The 15,101-nt window shown below is 44.8% G+C and overlaps 1 protein-coding gene across 12 annotated transcripts in view; it reads right to left on the bottom strand.

Annotated features, from left to right (window-relative positions):
- HHAT (hedgehog acyltransferase) overlaps positions 1-15,101 on the bottom strand; it is a 215,459-nt gene that overhangs the window by 113,560 nt on the left and 86,798 nt on the right. The gene's annotated exons all lie outside the window — the stretch shown is intronic.

Raw genomic sequence — 15,101 nt, 5'->3', positions numbered from 1 at the left:
TTTTGTCCACCTCGTGGTGATGATGGCCACATGGTGAAACAAAGAGCAGCAGGAAACAGGAACGGTGATTCCTTGTGAGCAGGAAGGCAGGGGAGGGCAGAGAGAAAGAAAAGTCCCCCTGCTTTTATGCATCTTTAGCCAGGAAGGGGGAGTGGGCTAACCACCATCACCTGGTAGGGTTCAGACCCACACCTGGGGAGGAGTCAAGACCACCTGGAGTCAGGTTCAAGCTCACTCCCCCAGGAAGGTTAACCCTGTACAGGAAGACCTGTGGAAGATACTTAATATAAAAAAAATGCAGGCTAGGCAAGTACTTGAAAATGAAACATCAGCTTCAGAGATCAAAAGTCAATCCCTGCCAAAACTGAAATGCTGGATTTTGAAGGTGACAAGAGAGAAGATTTTTAGGCAGGCTGTCAAGAAGGAGCTTGTGACTGCTGCAAGCCAGGCTTTGCCAACTAGTTCTAGATTAGCTAGACCTCTCTAAATGACAAGAAGGGAAGCACTTTACATCAGACTAAGAAGCTCTGTACAGCAGATGGAAAGAATAGAAAGGAGAAGAGAATTCCATGTAGATTAAGTGTTAAAAAATATCTTGGGGGCATTTGAGACATACTATTTGAGGTTCAAAACTCCAGTATCTCTCTAAATTTCAAAGCATTTAAGGGCTAACCACACTGATTTGAACTGGACAATTACATAACCTGCACAGTTCACAAAAAAAATAACAAAAGCAATAATAAAGTCTTCCATTTCCCCTCCTGACAACAGAAATCACTTGAAATTTTGTACAATGATGGTATCCTTTTTTGGACATGTATAAAAAGCTTCACCTGGGCAGCATTCTGCTTGGAGAACCTGACCTAAAAGTTCATCCTAAGTTATTAAATACCTCATGTGAGTCTGAACAACTCTGAGGATAAGGCCAAGTTACAATTCATCCTGCTTTTAAATTGTCCCAAGGATCAACCCCACAAATAATATTTGATTTAAACTAAAAGTGTGGCAGGAAATAGGACGAGAGCCAGAGGAGAGTTCTATCGAGACTTGGGGTTGGTCTTCTTTAATCTATTTACTTTCAGTCCTGTGTTTTGGTTTTGTGGCCCTAGGACACTGATTTCAATCATTTGCATTCACCTGAAACTGAGTAATAAAGAGATTTCAGCCTCAGTTCTGCAAGTTCTTACTTCTGGGTGAGCCCTTAAAATTCCTGTTTTGACAGTTCAAGCCATCACTGACTTGGATGGAGCCATGCCGAGCACATAAGTAAAGCACACCTGGAAGCCTTTGCAAGACTGGGTCCTGCATGAATGTATCTGTTTTGAATCACAGAAACGTCTCCTGTAAACAAGTCTTTGAAGAATAAGAACCTCATAGAATCATAGAATCAACCAGGTTGGAAGAGACCTCCAAGATCATCCAGGCCAACCTAGCACCCAGCCCTATCCAATCAACCAGACCATGGCACTAAGTGCCTCATCCAGGCTTTTCTTGAAGACCCCCAGGGACGGTGCCTCCACCACCTCCCTGGGCAGCCCATTCCAATGGGAAATCACTCTCTCTGTGAAGAACTTCTTCCTAATATCCAGCCTATACCTACCCTGGCACAACTTGAGACTGTGTCCCCTTGTTCTATTGCTGGTTGCCTGGGAGAAAACCCAAAAAACACCAAACCCCCTCAAAATAGTAAAATACAATAGTAAAATACATACAATTGCAAAACTACCACTAGAAGTAAGACTTGCTCTTACTCTGAAACTATTTCTCACTATGGTCTAATAATAATTTTGCTGGGCCACTGGCAAAGCTTTTTAAGCTCTGTAAGGTTCTCCCACTTCACCAGCTTAATGTGATGCTTAGAGAGACCTGATACATGGAGGCCCTTTAAAATATTTAATCCAAATTTGGCTGCAGGCAAGCCTTCTTAAATCACCACCAAAAAGTTTAATGAGAAAACAAATCTTATATGGGTTACAAAGCAGTAATGAGAATAGTCATATGCACAGGCTTTACAAATATGGCCTGAATTTTGGTTCACTTGCCAGTTGTTAGCAAGTTTCCCAGTTTAACCTGGAGAAGAGGAGGCTCTGGGCAGAGCTCATTGCTGTCTACAACTACCTGAAGGGAGACTGTAGCCAGGTGGGGTTGGTCTTTTCTCCCGGGCAACCAGCAACAGAATAAGGGTACACAATCTCAAGTTGTGCCAGAGGAGGTCTAGGCTGGATGTTAGGAGGAAGTTGTTGGCAGAGAGAGTGATTGGCATTGGAATGGGCTGCCCAGGGAGGTGGTGGAGTTGCCATCCCTGGAGGTGTTGAAGCAAAGCCTGGCTGAGGCACTTAAGTGTCATGGTCGGGTTGATTGGCTAGGGCTGGGTGCTAGGTTGGACTGTATGACCTTAGAGGTCTCTTCCAACCTGCTGATTCTATGTATGGGAAATTAACCATCAGTTATGAATTATGAATATTAATTTCTGTATTAATATTATTTTTACTATTAAAATTCAAAAGTTCAGGAAAATTTGTGATATTCTTTGGATTTTCAGTCAACAGGAAGTGGTTGCACAGAGGGTATTTATAAACACAGAATTAAGTAGTTTAAACAATCAGAGCTTGGAAAACAGGAACATGGAAACAGGAAAACTCTAACTCTGCTTATGCAGCCTAAGCACTAACTGCAGCAGATGTACTCAAGATGCTTTGATCCCTGAGTAAGTCTCCTGTACAAAGATGCATCCAGAACTCATGATAATGATCCTGAGGTAAAATACAAAATATTCCAGGCAGAGGGCAGGAGAGAAGAACTGAGTTGCTGCTGCTGAGCTGCTAGTGCTAGCTGCACACACATGGCTGCTGTGATTCCCAGTTAATGAGGTGCTGTGAATGGGTGCTGCTGCAGGTGGAGGGTCAGCGCAGAAGGGCAGAAAGGTGGTTTCTAAATCACCCCCCATGAAATACATCATTCTGAAAATGAAACTGGGCAACAGGCACTAGCACCAGTGCTCTGGCCAAAGAATTCAAAGCTTCCTGCCTCCTGTGACCATGCAGGCACCTTGAGGGGCATCGCGAGACACCTGACACGTGGTGCTAAGCCCCGAGCCCTCAAGGCTTTGCTGGGAACAAGCCCTTATTGTTTGCTCATCTGACTCCACTCCTGGACCTGCAATAGGAGGAAGACAGCAAGGGCTAAACTGGCCTGGCAGGATCGATGCCCTACCAGGACAAGGATGGAGTGGACTGCTCTTGTGGGAACTGGGGAGTCTTTGGTTTATGGGCAAGATGTGAAACAAAGGAGGGCAGCATCATTAATAATCAAATGGGTGAGCAAGTGAAAATGAGAAAGTATCATTTTATGGCTGATTGACTTCACATTAATTCTCACTGAACATCAGTAAACTGTACTGGAGAGATGGATAATTATCAGTTTCTGCAGTGCTGCTGTTAAAACAAACACCACTGTTATGCCCTACCAGAACACAGACTGTGCAGTTTCCTACTAAATTACTGAAGAGTGTTTAATATAATTTTCATCCCTTGACTTCAACATGAAAAATGATCTGAGCTAAGTCTCTATGTCAAAGGGCAGATAAGTGGGGTACTCTCAGTTTGAACATATCATTTTGAATTCATTCTTCCAGGGAAGCTCATCTTTTCAAAGAGATTAATTCATTTCAAATGAAATTTTAATCTAAATCATAACATTTCTTTTTAATAGAAGAAAAGTTTCATTACCAATGGCCTGCTGGGTTTAGTTTTCTCTTAGCCACATCTTGGAAGGAAAGAAACTCTCCTTACCACCACCTGTTTGCAATCAAATGTCAGCTACCCTTGGTCACAACAGAAACCCAGATGATTAAGACTGGTTAAATCACTAATCTGCACCAAGCCCCCAGCATTTTTGCTGACAGCCCAAACAATACAAAGTTCAGTTACTGGGCAGCAGGGGTCCCTGGCTCCAGCTGGCTGATGGAGCTGAGATGCAGGTGCTGCTTTGAGGCTAACTGGAATATTTTTCTGAGGAATTAAATCCTTAGCTGTGAGAAGAAAGAAATAAAAACAAGAGCAGCCTATATCACTCATTTTGCTGTTGAGAAATGCAACTTGTCAAAATATAGATAAGACTCTCACTTCTCAGACACTGCTCAATTAGCTCTCACTTCTGTTCCTTCTTTCTGGCAGTCTGGTCTGTGTGCTTGCCTCTGCCTGAACTCTTTAACCTGACCTAACCCTTTGTCCTCTAACCTCCCTGCTGTCTTTTTAGACATCTCACCTCAGATCTCTCCAGCTTTATCAGGTGAGATATACAGGAATTGATCTGGTTATTTCTGAAGGGAGGGAAACAGGGAGTGGGGAGGAGGTTAGGGTCAGGAGCCCTGCCAGCAATCTGACTGTCCTGGGAGGGCTGTTGTGTTTCTGTATTACTTTTAACTTGTATATAACTGTAACTATTTGTGTATATATCTGCTTGTAAATTGTGCTAAGCTGTAAATATAACTTCATTCCTTAACTTCCAGCTGGCTGTGTCTAGTCTTGGTGATTTCACTGGGGGGCAGGGGGGTGGATAACTCCCAAACCATCACACTCTTCTCATGTAGAGCTTGCAGAGCAACCTGAAGCTGTTCCGAACTTCAGTTCTCCCGGAGGCCAAATTAATTCCTGATAGTCACAATACACCTACCATGTGCTGATAATATCTAAGCTAAGCACGAAGCACAGCAATCAGGCTACACTCCTTTGAAAACCCAGATGGAGGAGGCATTTATTAATAGCACTGTCACTCTTTGCTTATAAAATAGTAGAGGTCAGACTCTGTACTAAGGAGATCGACGTATCTTGTCTCCCAGAGGACTGCTCTAGCTGTCTGTTACCAGGTTGCCACCAGGCAGAAAATGAGATTCAAAGAGTGAATATGCAAGAAGAAAAACAAATCCAGGTCTGTGGCTAGGGCATTAGCCAGAAGGATGCAGAGATCCCAACGCTGCTTTCTCCAAGAGGGATTGTTTGCTGTGCCATAAAGAATCATTAGATAAAATGCAGCAGCAATACGAAGAAAATATGTTTTTTTTCTCCCTCATTTTCTTCACTTCTCCTAAATCTTTCATTGGAAAGCCCAGTTCCAAATTCAGAGCTCTACATATCTGTACCAGAAGCTGCACAGGCGTATTTTTTCTACACAAATAAATTCCTCACAGCAAATCTCTTCCCTTGCCTCTTCCCCTTTCACCATAAGGATGCATTCACCACAGCACATTTTACAGTAGATTTCGACCACAGCTGAGGGAGCAGGAACCAATTCTTCCTCTGTATGTGACCAAGGATATTCAACTATTTGTAGTTCAGTTAGTGCAAGCCTGTTAAATACATATAGACCTCCAAGATCATCCACTTCAACCTAGCACCCAGCCCTGTCCAACCAACCAGACCATGGCACTAAGTGCCCCATCCAGTCTTTTCTTAAACAGTGACTCCACCACCTCCCTGGGTGGCCCATTCCAATGCCAATCACTCTCTCTGGGAAGAACCTCCTCATGTTGAGCTTTACATCACCCCAGATCCCCAGGACCTTTTCCTCAGGGCTGCTCTCAGCCATTCCCCAGGCAGCCTGTGCCTGTGCTTGGGGCTAATCACATACGAAATAGCACATTGATTCAAAGATCCAATCTCTCAAAGTCCAAATGGGAACCTAAAGAGCACTATGGCCAAATAGGATGCATTGGTAATGGCATTTACACAGCTCCTAGGTACCATGAAAAAAAACTTGAATTTCCAGTGCACCCTTACAAGTGATTTGACTGCCTTGAAGTAGACTAGAAATGCTCAGCCAGCTTATGGAGGAGTCTTGCATTCTCCCCCACCTTTTACCCAAAACATGTCTCTCAGTTATAAGCACATAAAGTGGTAGAGCACTGTCAGGTGAATGGAATTAATGCATACTAAAAGTCAAGTGTAAAAGCCTTGGGTCAGGCGTATTGACAATGTTCTGGAACATCTTCCATTTACACTGCAAATATTATAACACCAGCACTGCAGAAACTGATAATTATCCATCTCTCCAGTACAGTTTACTGATGTTCAGTGAGAATTAATGTGAAGTCAATCAGCCATAAAATGATACTTTCTCATTTTCACTTGCTCACCCATTTGATTATTAATGATGCTACCCTCCTTTGTTTCACATCTTGCCCATAAACTAAAGACTCCCCAGTTCCCACAAGAGCAGTCCTCTCCATCCTTGTCCTGGTAGGGCATCGATCCTGCCAGGCCAGTTTAGCCCTTGCTGTCTTCCTCCTATTGCAGGTGCAGGAGTGGAGTCAGATGAGCAAACAATAAGGGCTTGTTCCCAGCAAAGCCTTGAGGGCTAGGAGCTTAGCACCACGTGTCAGGTGTCTCGCGATGCCCCTCAAGGTGCCTGCATGGTCACAGGAGGCAGGAAGCTTTGAATTCTTTGGCCAGAGCACTGGTGCTAGTGCCTGTTGCCCAGTTTCATTTTCAGAATGATGTATTTCATGGGGGGTGATTTAGAAACTGCCTTTCTGCCCTTCTGCCCTGACCCTCCACCTGCAGCAGCACCCATTCGCAGCACCTCATTAACTGGGAATCACAGCAGCCATGTGTGTGCAGCTAGCACTAGCAGCTCAGCAGCAGCAACTCAGTTCTTCTCTCCTGCCCTCTGCCTGGAATATTTTGTATCTTACCCCAGGATCATTATCATGAGTTCTGGAAGCATCTTTGTACAGGAGACATACTCAGGGACCAAAGCATCGTTGAGTACATCTGCTGCTCTCTCTGGCAACAACTTCCTCCTAGGCCTCCCCTCACACAACTTGAGACTGTGTCCTCTTCTTCTGTTGCTGGTTGCCTGGCAGAAGAGACCAAGACCCACCTGGCTACAGCCTCCCTTCAGGTAATTGTAGACAGCAATGAGGTCACCCCTGAGCCTCCTCTTCTCCAGGCTAAACACCATCAGCTCACTTAGCCTCTCCTCACAGGGCTGTGCTTCAGGCCACTCACCAGACTTGCTGCCCTTCTCTGGACACCTTCCAGCCCCTCATCATCTCTCTTCAATTCAGAAGCCCAGAACTGGATGCAGCACTCAAGGTGTGGCCTGAGCAGTGCTAAGCACAGGGGCAGAATAACCTCCCTTGTCCTACTGGCCACACTGTTCCTGATCCAGGCCAGGATGCCATTGGCTTTGGGGCAGAAGTACAGATTTTACATCTTAGTAGCAGCCCATGCTAGTGAAAAAATGAGTGCTCGTTGTCAAGTGGCTTGTTTGATGTACATCATCACACCATGGCATCCTATCTAGGAACAAAAACAGTTTCCCAGCCAAGACACAGCATTCTCTGAACATTAAGAACACTGTTTCTGAAGGGCACCCTATGTTGTGCTGCAGAAGACAAATAAGCTAGAGACTCTCTGCAGATTGAAAAGTGCAATCAGTTGAAAAAAAACCCAAATCTATCCAAAATTCAAGCAGTGTTGCCCTAGAATCCAGTTGCAAATCCTGCCCTGTCCTCCTCTGACATTTCAGTTGTACTCACTGGTATGTGTGCTAAAGGAGGAAATTGCTTATTATATTATCCATTATATTCTGTAAGTATGTATGAAAATAGGGATGGCAGCTATAGATAGGAAACACTGCCTAATGACAGCCTGCAAACATACTATGTCATCAGAGACAAATAAAAAGCAAAGATGACAAGGAGATCGTAAGCAACCTAAACCAATCTGTTGCAGGGACAATAAGAATCATCCTCAATGTCACCCTTCCAGGGGTAAAGCCAATTGTTCATAACTTGTAACTGGATCTAAGACACCCTGCAGGCAGGGAAACATCTGAAATGCCTTCTACTGACAAAACAAGCAGCGCTTGCCCCCATTGTCCCACCCAAAGGAGCCACTGCACTTTGTACCATTGCACAACCTGTGCAAACCACATGGAGCTGAGTTTATACTGTCAGTGTTTCTGTATGCATCAGCTGCACAGAGATTGCCCAACACAGACCATTGTAGAGAAATCACAGAATGATATGGGCTGGAAGAGGCCTCTGGGTATCATCTAGTCCAACCACCCTGCCAGAGCAGGATCACCTAGAGCAGCTTGCACAGGACAGTGTCCAGGTGGGGTTTGAATGACTCCTAAGATGGAGACTCCATCACCTCTCTGGGCAGTCTGTTCCAGCACTCTACCACACTCAACAGAACTTCTGCCTCATGTTTAGATGGAACTTCCTATGTTCAACTCTCTGGATGTTACCTCTTGTCCTCTCACTGGACACCACTGAAAAGAAAATGCCCACATCCTCCTGACACCCACCCTTAAAGCATTTATAAACATTGATAAACCCCATCTATAGTCTGCTCTTCCCTAGGCTAAGAAGTACCAAGTCTCTCACCATTTCTTCAAATGAGAGATGTTCCAGTCCCCTAGTCATCTCTGCAGCCTTTTGCTGCACTCCCTCAAGCAGTTCTCTATTCTTCCTAAAGTGGAGAAATCCTGAACTCCTCATCAGGATACACAAACAGTTCACATAACACACCTGGAAATGCAGGGATGTAACAAACGCTTCCCGGATTGTCACATGAGCCAGAAATGTGCCCAGGTGGCTAAAAGAGCCAATGGCATCCTGGCCTGCATCAGGAACAGTGCCAGCATCTCACCACCCTCACTGTAAAGAACCCTGTCCTAACATCTAGTTTAAATCTCCCCTCTTCCAGTTTAAACCCATTACCCCTTGTCCTGTCATTACAAGATCTAAGAAGCCTCATTCATTTCTCCCTTTATTTAAATAATTGAGAATCTGTTAATTAAAGTGGTTGTGGCAGTCTCCTGCCAAGGTTGAAAGACAGGGTGATAAGCCTAACACAGCTAATTACAGCAGCAACCATCCTAAATCCCCTCGGAATCTGTTTCATAGAAATATCACTTTTCTGTGGAATAATTACCTCTTACATGCCCAATCCTATTCCTGACACTCATATTTTAATGCTTTGACATTTTAATGCCATCTGCTGCCAAGAAGCCCAGCCTGCTGTGCTGTCAGAACTCAATCCACGCACCATCTTCCTACTGCCCATCATTTCACTCTTCCCCTGAACACAAAGGAATTGCTTCTCCAGTGCCCAGTGCAGTGATTCACCCTTTGGCAGCGTGGGTAGGTGACATAACCAAAAGCAAATGACACCACTTTTCAGCCTATTAGTACAGTTTGTACAGTTTCTGTAAAGTGAAGTGGAATCAAAGCTCATTGCTCTTGGAAGCAACAATTGCCTTTAGATCACATCTTCTGAGGCACTTGTGTATGCAACAGAAATAACGAAGAGTCCTCTTTACTCTTCAATCTATGGTAATGAAGGAAAAGAAAAAGCCTCCAGTGTCACTCATCTCCAATCAGTGAAGTGATAAAATCCCTTCAGTCAGATGGGATTTGTTGAGGCTCTCATGTTCACCTTCTACAATATAAACATTTATGATGTTACCTTGCATACAAAAACACCCCAAAGAGAATCACAAAATGGTTTAGGTTGGATAGGACCTCAGAACTCATCCAGTTCCAATCCCTCACCATAGACAGGAACACAGCCCCCTAGAGCAGATCACTCAAGGACTCATCCAGCTTGGTCTTCAACACCTCCAGGGAGGCTGTGGAGCACAGAATCACCAATCTTTGATCACATTTGGTGATTCTGTGCTCCACAACCTTCCTAGGCGACCTGTGCCAGTGTCTCACCACCCTCACTGCAAAGAACCCTTTCCTAACATCTACTTTGAATCTCCCCTCTGCCAGTTTAAGCCCATTACTCTTTGTCCTGTCATTACGAGACCTTGCCAATAGCCCCTTCCCAGCCTTCCTATAGCCCCCTTCAGATACTTGGAAGGCCACTATAAGGTCTCCTCAAAGCCTTCTCTTCTCCAAGCTGAAAAGCCCCAGCTCTCATAGCCTGTCCTCATAGCAGAGCTGCTCCAGCCCTCTGAGCATCATAAACAATGGAGAGACAAAAGTTTTGGTTCAGACAACTTGCATAGTAGAAACAGATTTTATTCCCACTCCCAATTTGAGAATTCTAAGGAGTATGGCTTTCAATTTCAGATTAAATCAATAAAGGACTAACAGTTGTTAGAGAAGAGTTATAGTCACTAAAGACTATTCTCCCCTATGTTGAGGCATTTTCAGCAGAGCTGAGACCATGCACTGTACACTGAACAGGGGCAAGTAAATGTGCAGAAACAAGAAGAAGCAATACTTGTGCCCCTGCCTGTGGTAAACTGTGATTTTAAAATCCAATGGACTCGGTTCTGACTCCAGTTACATCAATTGTCAGATAGGAGTTCTTCCACCAAGATGAAAGACTACAAGTAACCATTAGTCATGAAGTTAATAGAACAAGGTGGGGACGCAGTCTCAAGTTGTGCCAAGGGAGACATAAGCTGGATGTTAGGAGGAAGTTCTTGCCACAGAGAGTGATTGGCACTGGAATGGGCTGCCCAGGGAGGTGGTGGAGTCACCATCCCTGGTGGTGCTCAAGAAAGGACTGGATGAGGCACTTGGTGTCATGGTCTGGTTGATTGGCTAGGGCTGGGTGCTAGGTTGGACTGGATGAGCTTGGAGGTCTCTTCCAACCTGGGTGATTGATTCTATGACTCTTAGTTACTGAAAATAAAAGAGCATTTTCCAACACACTGTATTGCCAGACAAGCAAAACTGTGCTAGCCTCCTCTGTTCCTTCTCCCTTTTTCTGCCCCATTAGGCATTCCACACTTTCTTTTCCAGATCTATTGATTGACAATAGGTATTATCCATTCCTATCAGGACCAGAAGGTCACTGGCACCACTACATTCTTGCAGGCTGCTGCTAACAACTCTTCTGACCTTAGACTTCTCACAAAGTCAGCAGAACCATTGCCAGGTGCTCATATATAAATATTTCATTGATGTCTTTTTGCTTAGTAGCAACAACTCCAAAAAAGCACAGATGGAATCATATTAAACCCAGAATAACCTAATATAGACAGATGGCAAATGTTTTTCTTACATATAAAAGACTACAAGTAAAGCACCTCTCTTCAGAGCTCCCTTTCATTTGTTTTTGTACTAAAAAATGTTGACTAGGCATCTGTGTTCGTTTGAGGCTAATTGGAATATTTTAAGGAGAAAAATTAGATTATAGGCTGTGAAAGGGAAACAGTGATGATGTCTACTTCACTCATAGGCTTGCTGAGATGTATGAAAACAAGAACACAACACGTAAGACAGTGTGTGTCTCTGTCACAGTTGGTGCCTGTGCTTTTCTCCCTGCGCTGCTTCTGTGTATCTAATCCTTCTGCTTCTAGCCCCCCTTGCCGATCCTCCAACCTCACCTTGCACGTAAGGCAAACTCTGGGATAAGGTAGAGGGGTGGAAAGAAGGTGGAAGTGTGATTGGGAGCCCCTCCTGGGGACTCTGGTTTCTGGGAGGGCTGTTGTGTTTCTGTATTACCTTTAGCTTGTCTATTTCTGTCTATAGCTGTAAATATTGTAAATACCTGCTTGAATCTTGTGCTAAGCTGTGAATATAAAGCTTCAGTCCTGAACTCCCAGCTCAGCTGAGTCTAGGCTGGGTGATTTCATAGAATGAGGGGAGGGGAGGTAACTTCTAAAACATCACAAGGAGAAACTGGTTGTGAGCAAGGACAAGGGCTCACAAAGCCTTGGAGTGGATGAGCTTAGAAGTTTCTTCCAACATGGTTAATTCTATGATTGATTCCATGATACTTCAGTGAAATGATAACAACCCAGTCAAGATGTATGCTGTCTCTGAGAACCTGATCACAATCAGCACAAAGACATGTCAGTTTCCTTTGATTAAATGATTCCTGGGTCCTAAAACAATTTGTGCATCTACAGCTACAGTGAAAGCATGCAACTCCAATACATTTGCTTCCACAGCTGAAACACCTTAAAGAAAGCAGTCATTATTGTTGTAATTTACTTCTGAACTCTTCAGAGACATCAGCTGAAGTGAGACACTTCTGCCTGAACATTTCTTCTGAGGCTTTTAAATCATACTCAAGGTGAAAGAAATTTAAGAACAACAATTTCAGGTTTTCCCACTTGATTTGGTCTGTGCAGTTGACAGCACCTCACAAAACCTTGTGTCATTGCTCCTTGTTTGAAAGAGATCACATTTTCATCTTTCTTCGGTTCAACGGGAGAGGAGGAGGAAGACATTTAAAAGAGCAATGTGAGACACAAAAACAATTTGGAGAAACTGAGGCCATTCATGGAAATAGACACCCACTTTCTGAAACTCAGTTTTCAGTGCCATGCCTTTGACCTGCACACAGTGCACTCTTCTCTAAGCACTGTTCAAATAGTAATGAAGGTTAATGTTATTTGCCCTTGGAATGGGCTGCCCAGGGAGGTGGTGGAGTGGCCATCCCTGGAGGTGTTCAACCCCACCTGGCTACAACCTCTCTTCAGGTAGTTGTAGACAGCAATGAGGTCTGTCCTGAGCCTCCTCTTCTGCAGGCTGCACACCCCCAGCTCCCTCAGCCTCTCCTCACAGGGCTGTGCTCCAGACCCCTCACCAGCTTCGTTGCTCTTCTCTGGACACATTCCAGCACCTCAACATCTTTCTCAAGGTGTGGCCTAACCAGCCCTGAGTACAGGGGCAGAATGAGCAACCTGGTCCTGCTGGCCACACTACTCTTGATACAGGCCAGGATGCCACTGGCCTTCTTGGCCACCTGGGCACACCGTTGGCTTATGTTCAGCAGCTGCCAACCAGTCTCCCCAGGTCCCTTTCTGCCTGGCTGATCTCCAGCCACTCTGTCCCCAGCTTGTAGCACTGCTTGGGGTTGTTGTGGCCAAAGTGCATAATCTGGCACTTGGACTGGTTAAAATTTATGGCATTGGACTGTGCCCATCCAGTCTGCCCAGGCCCCTCTGCAGAGCCCTCCTGCCCTCTAACAGATCCACACTTGCTCCCAGTATGATGTCTTCTGCAAACCTACTGATGCTGGACTCAATTCCCTCGTCAAGATCATCAATGCAGATTATCAAACAGGACTGGGCCCAGCACTGATCCCTGGGGCCCACCACTAGTGACAGCTGCCAACTGGATGTGGCATCATTCACCACCACTCTCTGTGCTCAGCCATCCAGCCAGTTCTTAACCCAGCACAGAGTGCCCCTGTCCAAGCCATAGGCTGCCAGCTCAGCCAGGAGTTTGCTATGACACACAGGGTCAAAGGCCTTGCTGAAGTCCAGGTAGACTAAATCCACAGCCAGGTAGAATACATCCACAGGTAGACTACATCCACAGCATCCACCAGGTGGTCACTTGGTCATAAAAAGAGATCAGGTGGTTCAAGCAGGACCTGCCCCTTCTAAACCCAAGCTGGCTAGGTCTGATCCCCTGGCTATCCTGTAGCTGCCCTGTGATTGCACTTAGGATAATGTGTTCCATTATCTTGCCTGGCACTGAGGTCAGGCTGACATTTCCTGGGTCCTTCTTCTGACCCTTCTTGTGTATGGGCACCACACTGGACAGCTTCCAGTCTTCAAGGACCTCTCCAGTGAGCTAGGACAGTTGACAAATGATGAAAAGTGTCTTGGCAGGCTCATCTGCCAGCTCTCTCAGCACCCTAGGGTGGTGTGGTCTCTAAGAAAAGACTGGATGGGGCACTTAGTGCCATGGTCTAGTTGAATGGCTAGAGCTGGGTGCTAGGTAGGACTGGATGAGCTCGGAGCTCTCTTCCAACCTGGCTGATTCTATGATTCATTTAGATAAAAAATAGCCTGTTTTGGCTCCCCTCTTCCATCTATCCAGAAAATATATTTTATATGCAAATATATATTTCTTTGAGCTTGAAAGAGCTCAAAAAAAAAGCACTACTGAAGTTGGCATTCCAATGTTAGCTCCCTCCCACTAGTCAAAAAATTAAGGTCAGTATATAAAACTCTTCTGCCTTACTGGCAAGTTGTAAATATCTAATACTTAATATTTTCAGAGCAATAGTCTAATCCAGATTTGAAAAGCAATTCATTGTCCCAAAATGCTAGATACATTTTGAAATAATCTCTAAATCTACCAAAACTGTCTCTGAAAAGCTCTAGCACATAGAATGCCATTATCTTTATAGCTAGAAGAGATAATGTTCATTACATAATATCAGTACTCACAAAAAACAGTAGAGCAATTCTCGTTACTTATACATCTTGATTCCCTTTACATCCATCAAGGTGGAATTCTGCTTTATTTAATGCTTTTTAGACTTGGGCTAATACCACATAACTTGGGCAAGCAAAGTGCATTTTGCTATGCACAGAGAACAGAAGAGCTGGCTGGAAAGTGGAGCTGCTTTTCAAGCACCCAGCTACATTCCCTGCAAGAAAATGATAAGTCTTCCCCAGGAAAAAGCAAATGAGAACTGTGTGAGTATGACAGCTGATAAAAAAGTAGTATCCATTGGCTGCCTTCATTCTTCAGTACTGCATGAAGGTCCAACAATCACATTTTCAGAATGTGCCAGAGAGCCTACAGCACGTTACTTTATTCTTTCAGGCAGTAAGATAAAGAAAAGGCTGAAGATTTTTTTACTGCTTCTTCCCTCAAAACTACAATTTCTACCCAATTATTTATTTGCAATCTTACAGATCGAAATCTGCGTGAGATCTTGATTCACATGGCCTAATCTCTTAGGGAGACAGGAAAGGAGGGCTCCTCAATTCAAGAAAGATGTTGAGGTGCTGGAACATGTCCAGAGAAGGGCAACAAAGCTGGTGAGGGGCCTGGAGCACAAATCCTATGAGGAGAGGTTGAGGGAGCTGGGCCTGTTTAGCCTGGAAAAGAGGAGGCTCAGGGGTGATCTGATTACTGTCTACAACTACCTGAAGGGGCATTGTAGCCAGGTGAGGGGTGGCCTCTTCTCCCAGGCAACCAGCAACAGAACAAGGGGACACAGTCTCAAGTTGTGCCAGGGTAGGTATAGGCTGGATGTTAGGAAGAAGTTCTTCACAGAGAGAGTGATTTCCCATTGGAATGGGCTGCCCAGGGAGGTGGTGGAGGCACCGTCCCTGGGGGTCTTCAAGCAAAGCCTGGATGAGGCACTTAGTGCCAT

Source organism: Pogoniulus pusillus, chromosome 25, assembly GCF_015220805.1.
Source record: "Pogoniulus pusillus isolate bPogPus1 chromosome 25, bPogPus1.pri, whole genome shotgun sequence".
NCBI lineage: Eukaryota > Metazoa > Chordata > Aves > Piciformes > Lybiidae > Pogoniulus > Pogoniulus pusillus.
Note: the sequence above shows the minus strand (reverse complement) of the source record. Positions and strands in the feature narration are given on the sequence as shown.